Raw genomic sequence first — 10,423 nt, 5'->3', positions numbered from 1 at the left:
CAAAGCCTTGGAGCTGTGCATTCTATTTTTTTTTCCCCTCTGGTCTGTTGTCTCTGCTGCATTTTGGATCTGAACTTAATAGAAAAGGCTGCAGAAAGCAGCAGCTACAAGAGTGACAGAGACTTATCAAACAAATATGCAAGGGGAGGACAGAGGAGATGAACAAAACAACACTCACAAGTTCAGAATATGATTGCTCTGGATGACTGTAAACTGCCAGAGATTTTCATTCCTCTCTCTCATTAATTCCTCTTACTCCTCAAGTGCTATCAAGTGGGAACTCTTTTTGAAACAGCCTATAAGATCACCCGTTTTTTAGGCACAAATCTGCTCTGCAATTCCATCATAAAAACACCAAAATGATGCCCAGGAACGTTTGAAATTGTTGCCATTCTTAACAGCATTTAAGGGGCATTTTGCACCTCTCCCCTTTTTATTGACAAAGGGAAGGTGCAGATTTTAAAGCAGATATTGCAATTTCTGCTCTCTTACCTGAAGTATTACCTCAGTATCCACACCCTCTAATGACTCAATACCTTCTTGCCACAAACTGCCTGAAACAGCTCTGACCAAAATACAAACCCCACAAATAACCACATGAAACAATGGATTTGCCTGTTTCAGAAATAAATTCACCTAAAATGTGAAATTTCTCCCTCCAGACACAAACATTTCATTAACAAACGCTTTGTATCTCCCTCTATTTCTGACTACTCACACAACTCCGCGTAAAAAAATCTTGTAATACAAACAGATAAAAATACACAACACACACAGGCTAAAAATGTATGGATATTAATATTTTAATAGAAATCAGCTCTATCTTCCAAAGGTGTCCTTTGTAGATTTCTTGCCTTTTAAATTCAGCTATTCTTGAGCACAGTTTGGCTTTGAAATATGTCAGGGTAATGCATTATTGAAGTACTGTACTGAGACTGTACATAAAATCAGTCACGTTCAACAAATTTCCATTTTACTTAGGTTTTTTTTTCATAATTATTCCTCACTTCTATCACAACTCCATCCTCAAGAGCTCTCTGGTTACGCCACTAAAATTAACCACAAGCTACAGGTTATGTCTCCCAGGGACTTGCCATCAAGAGAAACGGGAGGTAAAGGAAGAAAGCGAAATAAAATACTTTTTCTATCATTCCTGTGAATAATGAATGAACCAGGTTGCAAAATTAAGCACCGGACAGATGAGCTAAATTTGACAAAAACTTTGTTTATTGACCAGATGCATCAGAATGCTTTAATTCTCAATGTACAAATTTTGAAAGCTGTGGGGAATGGCAAAACAAGGATTTAAAACCTGTCTTAAAATTTCTGGTGTGAATTGGCAATGCTTGGTGCAAGAAAGAGTTAAGTCTAACAAGCAGAAAAAAAGAAATTAACTAAAGTAAGGCCCTTGTGATACAATGACACTTGCTCTATGCTCTTACAGAGAAAAACACGATGATAAAACACCACAAAGAGGAGTGTTATGAATTTTATTAATGACTAGAAGACAGTGTGCAAAACATCAAAGGTCTGTGGAAAAGATTAATGACCCCGTGTGAGACTGTTTAATTACCTCCAGCTAATTAGATTCTTGACCAAATTTTTAATATCTGCATTCCTTCTAAAGCCTAATTGAGATTCCACATTATTTATCAATCTTTCAAAAAGCCCTTAGTGCGCTGCTTTTTTTTTAGGGTTTTTTTTTCCCTTTGCACTTTGACTCCATTTATGGTCAATTATTAAATAAATAGCAAAGTAACCGTTCTCTCCAAAGTGTGTATGTGGAACACTTTCTGCCTGTTTATTTTGACTGCGAGCCTATCGCTGGCATCTTTTGTACATAACGAAGCACTCAGAGAAATAAACTGACCGCCTTCACTGTAAACAGCGGCAATAATATTTTTGTTATCTGGGCTGTGCTCAGGAACTCCTCATGTGGTTTCTGTAAATCAGCCTTTGCTGCTGGCAGTTAATCCTGACTCCTTAGGCCGGGCCCAGCCCCGGCGCGTGAGTTATCGCGCAAAGAGGAGAGGCCCGTCCTTGCTATAGGTTTATTATCCCCCTGTTCATGTAGGAATACTCCTGTCCTACAAAGCACCACTGTTCAATGACTTGTCTTTTATAAGGAGATTCATGTCAGAAGGCCAGGGGCAGCTGCAATAATTATTTATTTTTTAAACCTCTTTCAGATCTCCTGCTACGCCCAGCTAGTGACCGCTGTCTGCGCCACACGTGAAGACTGACCTTGGTTTAAGGTTTGCCTTGATTCTGCTTTAAGGTTTTCCACAAAACTTTTACCAATTCATTTTGGAGTGTAGGAAAAGGGAAGAAGTCAAGCATTTCAAGGTCTGTGATGGAGAACATTAACTTTGTGTGACTTTGGATAATAAAACGCTTCCCAGTTCTGCAGAAGCAGAGAATCTCGGCTCTCTTCCTTTGCTTTAGCTATAAACCCAAGTGTCTGATTTGAAACCATTTGCTTTGAAAATCCTTTTGTAAGTTTTATTATAAATTGGAAAAACGAAGTGTGCATACGCAAAATTATATCTTTATATTGCATGTGTAAAACTAAACACTTTGGGAAAATTTCTTTGCCATTTCGTATAGATTTTTTTCCAAATTATCCACTAGAGTTTAGCTCATAAAATCATACTACATATATGGAAATATAGGGGATAGATTAAAATAAATAGATATATCCTCTATTAAATTTGACATGTTTTCTGTTATTTGTATAAAACATTGCTGGCTGGCACAACTATTAAAATACAGAGGATTTTTGTCTCTGATAAAAATGTGTGTATGTATGTACAGATGGACACTGAAAAATTCTACAACATTTAATGTATGCAACTCTAATAAATGTAGAGGGAACAGGACTTGGAGGGAGGGATCACATTTTTCATTATCACGTTTGCAACAAGCCCTATCCAATGGGATACAAACATCCATTGTTATCACAAAAACACATCATTTAATAATATAAAAAAGTGCATGTCAAAATGGCAAAGAATGCAAATCAATACAAAAGGATAACGAACCAGGCATGGAAGAGACATGTAATACATTATCTTTAATTTCTTGGGAGTGACGAAATATCTAGTTACACACTAAATCACTCACAGGAATCCTGAAGGAATAAACTTATTTGGGATGCAGCAAAGTCACTTGATCTCTCTGATATAATAAAAAGCTTAAAGTGCCCAAATTCTGTATATCCAGGTATTTATTGTGTGCTCCAGTTGGCAGAGAACTGCTTCAAACCCATTAAAGATTTTATCCTTATAGGTTTGGATATTAGTAATATGTTTTGTATCCATGCACCATAAATTAGGGTCATGCTTTTAGGTTTGTTACTTAGTAAAGAAAGGATATGGGGAAAAAATGGCCCTGTTAAACAGAGAACCCACTTTTTGCAAAACTGAGGGCACTTATGATGTTTTCCCATGGAAAAAGAGCTGAGATTTCCTGTCTTACCCTCCAGACCATCCTTATTTCTTTCACCAGGCTCAGCAGAGTCAGTGTTTCTCTCTCCCAGCCTGCACCTGAGGGATTCTCTCTGTGCCTTTTACATCTGATCCACAGCTCCATCCCCAAACATGTGACAGGTGACAGATGCTCCTGTGTTTTGGCAGGACCATGATGGATATTGGTACTGAATGACTCATCTGGACAGATGAGGTGATGATGGGATTAATTCAAACGGTGATTCAGGCCTAGTTTAACCAAATGCTGTGTGGATGTGCTTTAAACTGGTTTTAGAACCTTCATCAACCCGGGGAGACCCTCTTTTAGTCCCTGGAGGCATCCCCTGCCCTGCTCCCCACCAGGTATCCTCCAGCTCCAGAGATTTCCCTTCTTCCCACTGCCACAAAACAGGCTGCTCCAGGGAGGTTTAAACAAACCACAGCACACACAGGCAAACTGAGCAGCTCTGTATGGAGTCATGCAATCACTGAATCATTAAGTTTGGAAAAACCCTCTAAGATCATCAAATCCAACTGCTAACACAGCTCTGCCAAATCCACCTCTACCCCATGCCCCCTATCCTCCACCTCTCCACATTTTTTAATGTTCAAATCTTCACTTATTCAATTTATTTCCAACTGTACAGATGCTGCTGCTGATAGTTCAACAATAATTTCAAAACTAACAAACAAACAAAACCCCACACCCACAAAGCAAACAGCAAACCAAATGCTCCGTTTAACTTGACACAGTACAAAAAAAAATCTGTGCTGAGGAAGAAAATTTGGGTATTGGTGCAGCATCCAGAAAAGGTAGTGTGAGGCTGAGGGGAGGGCATAGGGCAGCAGGAGCATTCACTTACTTTAAAAGAGAATTTATTAGCCCAGTCTTGCCCTTGTGGCCTCTGAGAGAGTCCATAACGAGCTTGTCTCCTCTGCTCTTCCACCTAGGAAAGATAGACAGATACCTCCACTGCTGATCCAAAATCTGCATCTCCCTGGGAGGGCCACTCAGCCCAGAATTCTGCTCAGAGCATAATTTCTTCATTTTCAGTAATATTCACTCTCAATATTCTTATCTGAGATTCTTCATCCCTTTTGCACTGGATATTTAAAGTAACAGGACAATGGAAGCTGAGTAATTATACTGAAATAACAGAGTAAGACAAATTTTGTTGTTTGGATTTTTGTTTTTCTGAATTTTAAATATTCTGTTTTGTCCTAATCTGCTGAATTAGCGTTTGCCTTTATGCCAATATGTTCTCCTATATCTGGAAATCTTGCATAATTTTACATCTTTCACACCGAGCCTGCCCAAAACCAAGATCACTTCTAACTTAAAGCACTCCTAAAATTTGAAGTGCTCTATTAATTTTAAATTGCTCTACATCATGTCTGCTTAGAATCCCAACTGCTTTTTCACGCAAAAAATATTAAACTATAAAACGCACATCTGCAACATACCCAGCTTTTTTTCTTTTTATTTTAAACATCAGCTTTCTCTCTTTTTCCTTTATCTTTGAAAGAAAAAAAAAAACGCTCTCAGAGAAAAATAGAACGACTCATCACGGGTTTTATTGTGAGCCTCCCTCTATCGAAAACCTTTTAGGTTTGTCACAGGACTAAATATATTTTATGTCTTCCAATTGGTAGCACATAGTCCGGCCCATTAACCTGCTTGACCTCAATAAATTATGATTTCCTGGCAGGAGCAGCATCCCTGGAAGACTGACACATCCCCAAACGCGCTCTGAGGGTTAACAACACTCCCCAGGATTTTTACAAGACATCTCCTGATCCGAGACTTCTGTCTCAGGCAGCTCTTCCGAAAATGTTCTCAAAGCCTTTGGTGTTTTTAGAGCCCTGGCTTTATCCTCAGCGAGGGGAAGAAATGGCAAGGTTTCCAGCTGAGCCCATCAGGTTATCAGTGGAACAACAAAGCCCTGGTGCTCCACCAGCACAGCTTCCCCGCTGGGCACCTTCGCCGAGCGAGCCTGGCCCCGCTGCGGGGTCACGGAGCTGTCCCTCTGCTTCCCTTTGCTCACATCAGCTCTCCATGGAGCTATCCCCTCACCTGACCCTTAGGGGTCTGTGCAATCCAGTCCTACCACCACCTCTGTCTTCTCTTTGATGCTTATAAATGGATGTTGTTAAAAGGAACGTGTTGAGCGAAAGACAAAGGAACTCTATTTACTGGGAAGATAGGGCTGACTCAATGTAAACTCCACTTTACTCAGGGTAGTGGTGGACTTTGGTGGTCAGGCTGATTTTTAGGACAGATTTTTAAGCTGAAGGCCTCTCATTTCCTATACTTGCATGGCAACTCCAGCACTAACAAGTGGATTCACTGTCAAAGTCATTTTCCTTGTGCCACTGTATCTGAAGTACTTTATATTAATCTATCAAAAGGTCACTGCTCCTTTAGCGAGTGACCATAAATACACACAAATACAAAAACCCTGCTCTGAGCATGCCATGGATCAAGATCCTCCAGATCCATATATATTTGCTGCTTTGCCATGGAGATATAAAACCAGCTGAGTGATGGGATGAAGCAATAACCCTTCCTGGCCATGGTGCTTTATCTTGGGAGTAGCCTGGGAGGTGCTGGTTATTTACACACAGTCCATCACAATAAGCTGCTCCTGGGATATTTTCCAAGCAACAGATTCACACAAAGTTTCTTGACTTGAAATCAGAGCTGGATCTCTCCGTGCACTTTGCTCTTCAGAGCATCTCTGCTACCACAGCATCTGGGCTCCTGCTGGGGACATGGATTTTTGTTAGGAGAGGCAGCTCATCTGTCAGTCCAGGATTAGAAGGGACATTCCCAGCTAACCAAGCAGTCACCTGCCTAACCTGACCAAATTCCAGTTTCTTTTCTGAAATAATCCCAATTGCATCCTCATGAATGAGAGTAGGATCAATTACTGACACAAACAAGGCTCCCACCTGGAGAAAGGATGTGATTCTTTCTTTGGTAATATCTTTCATCCATTTAAGAAACTTCTTTTTTGCATTATCACAAGGTAACTTGTATTATTGAATGATGATTCCTATACTACTTGTGAATCCATACAAATTCCCAGAGGGGTTGTGGCTCCTGAAGATTTCTTTGATGCTCATTTTTCCTTGGGGACAACACTATCAGGTAAAACTTTTTCAGTTTTTAACCAGACACAAATCTAAGGGTACATAAATGTTTGTTTGCTCTGCTTAAAAGACAATTTCTGTGGCAAAGGCACTGATGTCTCTGTCTCAAATGAGATTAACATTTCATTATTCACTGGATCAAAACTTCCCATCGAGGTAGAGGCAGCAGCTTTATTTATGGAATGTAACATCTCATAAAAAGGACAGGGACTGGATGAGCTTGAAGGTCCCTTCCAACCCAAACCATTCTGGGATTCTGTGATGATTCTATGTGACAGCAATGAGACAAGAAACACTGCAACAAACCAATAGCAACAAAACCTAAGAGTAATCTCATCTTTCCCTCTGGGAATTACATTTCCCCTGAGTGAGGAGGAGCCCCACAGCCATCCCTGCTGCCCACAAGGGTGGAGCCCCCTCCTGCAGCCCTGAACTGTCCTTCTTCAGGACAAATAACTGTTCCCACCTGGAAGCATGACTGAAACATCCTGTGTAACTTTTAGTTACAACTTACAACCACATTGAATATTTCTTCTTCCTTACGTCTAAATGGAGAAGTTATATTTTGGGAATATTATGGGAAAGCAGTGAGATCTACCCATGAATCCACATTAGCTATAATGCCTCCATCACTACTGGAGTTTTTCCACTCTGCAGCTCTGTATCAGGAAACACTGAAGTCACATTTCCCCTTTACCTGACTGCAAGATATTTAAAATAAAATTGGCTACAGCTGCCATAACAAACCACCCATCTCTATCCCATCCCCTGGGACAGCTTTCTGCCACCTGAATGCTCTCAAGAGTCCAAGTTTCCTGGACAAGCCTTTGGTTCAATAAAATATTTGCTGGATGCAAAACCTGTGGTTATATTGGGTTTTGTTAAGCAGTTTCCTAATAAAGGCCAATGCATGTTGAGCCTTCATAGTAACTTAGATGTGACACAAATAATACAGCAGATAATTGCTGTGCCCTTTTGCTCACCTCAAATTTAAACAAAGGTTAAGCTGCCCTTTAGAAAAGTAAATATTTTCTGTAGTCAAATAAGTGTAGACACCTTTAGAAACAAGGATGTATTGTCAAATGAAACTGAATGGGAAATGGTTACAATAGAATAATTTCAAAATATGAAGGATGCAGAGCTGTTCAGCAGAAGCAGCAGCCAGACATCCTGGCATCATGGACAGTCTCTTACCTTACAAAATTCCCAGGCTGGTCTCCATATGTTTTCCAAGAACTGTTGCTTGAAATTTCTGTCTGGTCACAGCAGATAGGAGAGAGAAATATTAAAAATAAAAAAGTGCATAATCTGCTCGCCCCCTTAAGTCTGGTAAACAATTTATATCAAATTTCATACAACAGAACGAATCCATGGACCTTTAAGTAATTAAGAAACAGACACCGAGGCTTAAAAAATAAACTTTAGGAGAAATCTCCCATAGTGGCCAGGAAATGGCTTGTAGGTTTTATTTAGTTCTCACAGTCCAGGGTTTAGCTGTGAAGGAGATAAGAGCCAGGTGTGTTTTACACATCTAATTTGTTTAGTCTGAAGCTCATTCAAACAGCACTTTTCATCTCCAAGTTTGCACCCGACATCTAAAATCTCAGTCAGATATAGTCAGGGACCCTAAATGAGAGGGATCACCTTTGTGGGGAGGAAATTGTCAATTATTTCTGGTGTGCTGGTTTTGGGGCTGAAGGGTGGTCAGGCATCCTTCTGATGGCTGTGCTGAGGTGGAATCATGGATTAACGAAGGTTGGAAAAGACCTCCAGGACCATCAAGCCCAACCTTCAGCTGATCACCACCACTTGCACTAAAGCAAAAATCCCCCATCTACTCGTGTTTTGGACATTTTCAGGGATGGTGGCTCCATCAGATGGCCCAGATGACCAGCAAAAAGTCAGTGCTGTCCAATAAATCCTCTCATACTAAAGGCAAAACCACCCTGAAAGTCACTTCCAGGGATTTAGGCCCAAATAACCTCTCTCTGCTGCAGAGCCCAGTGAAAAGCTGATAAATGCCCAAATATATCTGATTTTCTACTCTGAGAGCAGCATGCCGTAGTCCTCTTTTGGATAGAGGAGGCAGCTGAGTGTGTGTGGGAAGCTGGGGGCTGCAGAAAGCTCTGCTGGGAGGAGATTCACCCTCCAGTGATGAACAGGAGGAAGCTCCATGGCTGCAGATCTGCAGCCAGGCTTCACCTTGGCAGGGGTAGGTAGAGGCTCTGGAAAGCAGACAGAGATGTTAAAAACTTTGGTTCTTAATCTTTTGGCTTTCTACCACCTCTGGCAATAGGGGAATTGCAAGATATTTGGTCAAGAATCACTTTATACATAAAAAGCAAGGGGTTAATTTGTGGCAGTAACATTCCCAGTGCTCCAAGACATGGCAAACCAGTAGAAAACAGGTAAAATATCCATTATTACCATTGCAGTGCTGACTAACCTGACTTCCAGGCTCTGCTTGAGTCTCCCAATCCCATTGGTGCAAGTCACATCCAACTTCAACTCTACTTGCATTTTGACAAGGATTAACCGTGCCCTTCTCTGTTTGATCCACTAAAAAAAAAATAGCCAATGAATTTACACCCTGTTACTTATTCATGAACAAGTTGTGCCCCTGAATTTCAACATGCTATGCCTTAAACCATCAGCTGTATATCTGCTTTATGTGATGCTCCTACATGAGCTGGCAGTCCATCAATTTAGTGTCCATACATTTCTTTGAAAGCTATATTATAATTAGAGCTTAGGTTAATACTATTCCGTAACCATAAAGCAGACGTAAAATAATTATAACTCATTTAGTGAAATTAGAAAAAGAGCAATTATTAGGCTCCCATTGTGAGGCTTTGCTGTGAGGGACAGATAATCTATCTGCAAGATGTACTTTAAGAACACCATTTTGAAAGAAATAAAGTAGATAAATTACTGTTTTGTTTGGGTTTAAGAAAACTTAGCCCTATAAATACAAGTTCAACAAACATAAAGGATGTGTGCAAGGGAAGTGAAAGTTCCACTGCAAGAAGAGAGATTAAAGTATTTAGATGAAGCTTTCCTGACAAGGCCTCTCAGGATGTTGGGAAGCTTGATCTGCTAAGATTTGCAAGGCATTAAATACCACAGGGATGTGGACAAAGGCCTATAAAATTCCAGCTAAACATGAGGATGTGCACGGCTGGAGCAGGAGGGAGTGGGATCAGCAATGCTGACGTAAGCCTGAGCACACGGGGAGTGCAGCGCTTCACAGAATCCCAGAATGGTTTGGGTTGGAAAGGAACTTAAAGCCCATCTCATTCCTGCCATGAACAGGGACACCTTCCACTAGACCAGGCTTCTCCAAGCCCCCTCCAACCTGGCCTTGGACAATTCCAGGGATTTCTGACACCTTTAATTAGGATTTATACATCAGGATTTCTCATTCTTCAGGCTCCTGGTATGCTGAGATATCAATTTTTATGGGAAGAAATCACTTTTTGCTGGGAACATATCCTCCAGGCTGAAATGGAGCTTAGGACTGTGTTGAGCCAACAATTTGCCCACTTTTACCTTATCTGATAGGAGACAAAGATACCAAGATTCCTGATGAATCAGCAACTAAAACAATGCCTTTTCCTGAGAGACTCTTGCCCAACTGCTGCTCACACAGAGGAAGAATCCCAGTATTGTTATTTCCAAGCCTTAAAGGACAGAACTTGCAGATAAGAGGGATTTTTCTCCTCCCCTCCCAATGCAGATCACAGTCTGAACTGTGACTTAGATCTTTGGTCATATGGGTTTGTTTTTTTTTTTGGGTTTTTTTT

At 40.7% G+C, this 10,423-nt stretch overlaps 1 long non-coding RNA gene across 1 annotated transcript; it reads right to left on the bottom strand.

Moving 5' to 3' along the window:
* Window positions 1–852: 852 nt before the first annotated feature.
* On the bottom strand, window positions 853–9,913 carry LOC137477578 (uncharacterized). The gene is made up of 3 exons (XR_011001058.1): window positions 7,815–9,913; window positions 4,331–4,414; window positions 853–2,154 (listed from the first exon to the last, which is right to left on the bottom strand). It is a non-coding gene; the product is annotated as an uncharacterized lncRNA (long non-coding RNA).
* Window positions 9,914–10,423: the final 510 nt, after the last annotated feature.

Source organism: Anomalospiza imberbis, chromosome 7 (assembly GCF_031753505.1).
Source record: "Anomalospiza imberbis isolate Cuckoo-Finch-1a 21T00152 chromosome 7, ASM3175350v1, whole genome shotgun sequence".
NCBI classification, from domain to species: domain Eukaryota; kingdom Metazoa; phylum Chordata; class Aves; order Passeriformes; family Viduidae; genus Anomalospiza; species Anomalospiza imberbis.
The sequence above is the reverse complement of the archived record's forward strand: the minus strand, read 5'-3'. Positions and strand labels throughout refer to the sequence as shown.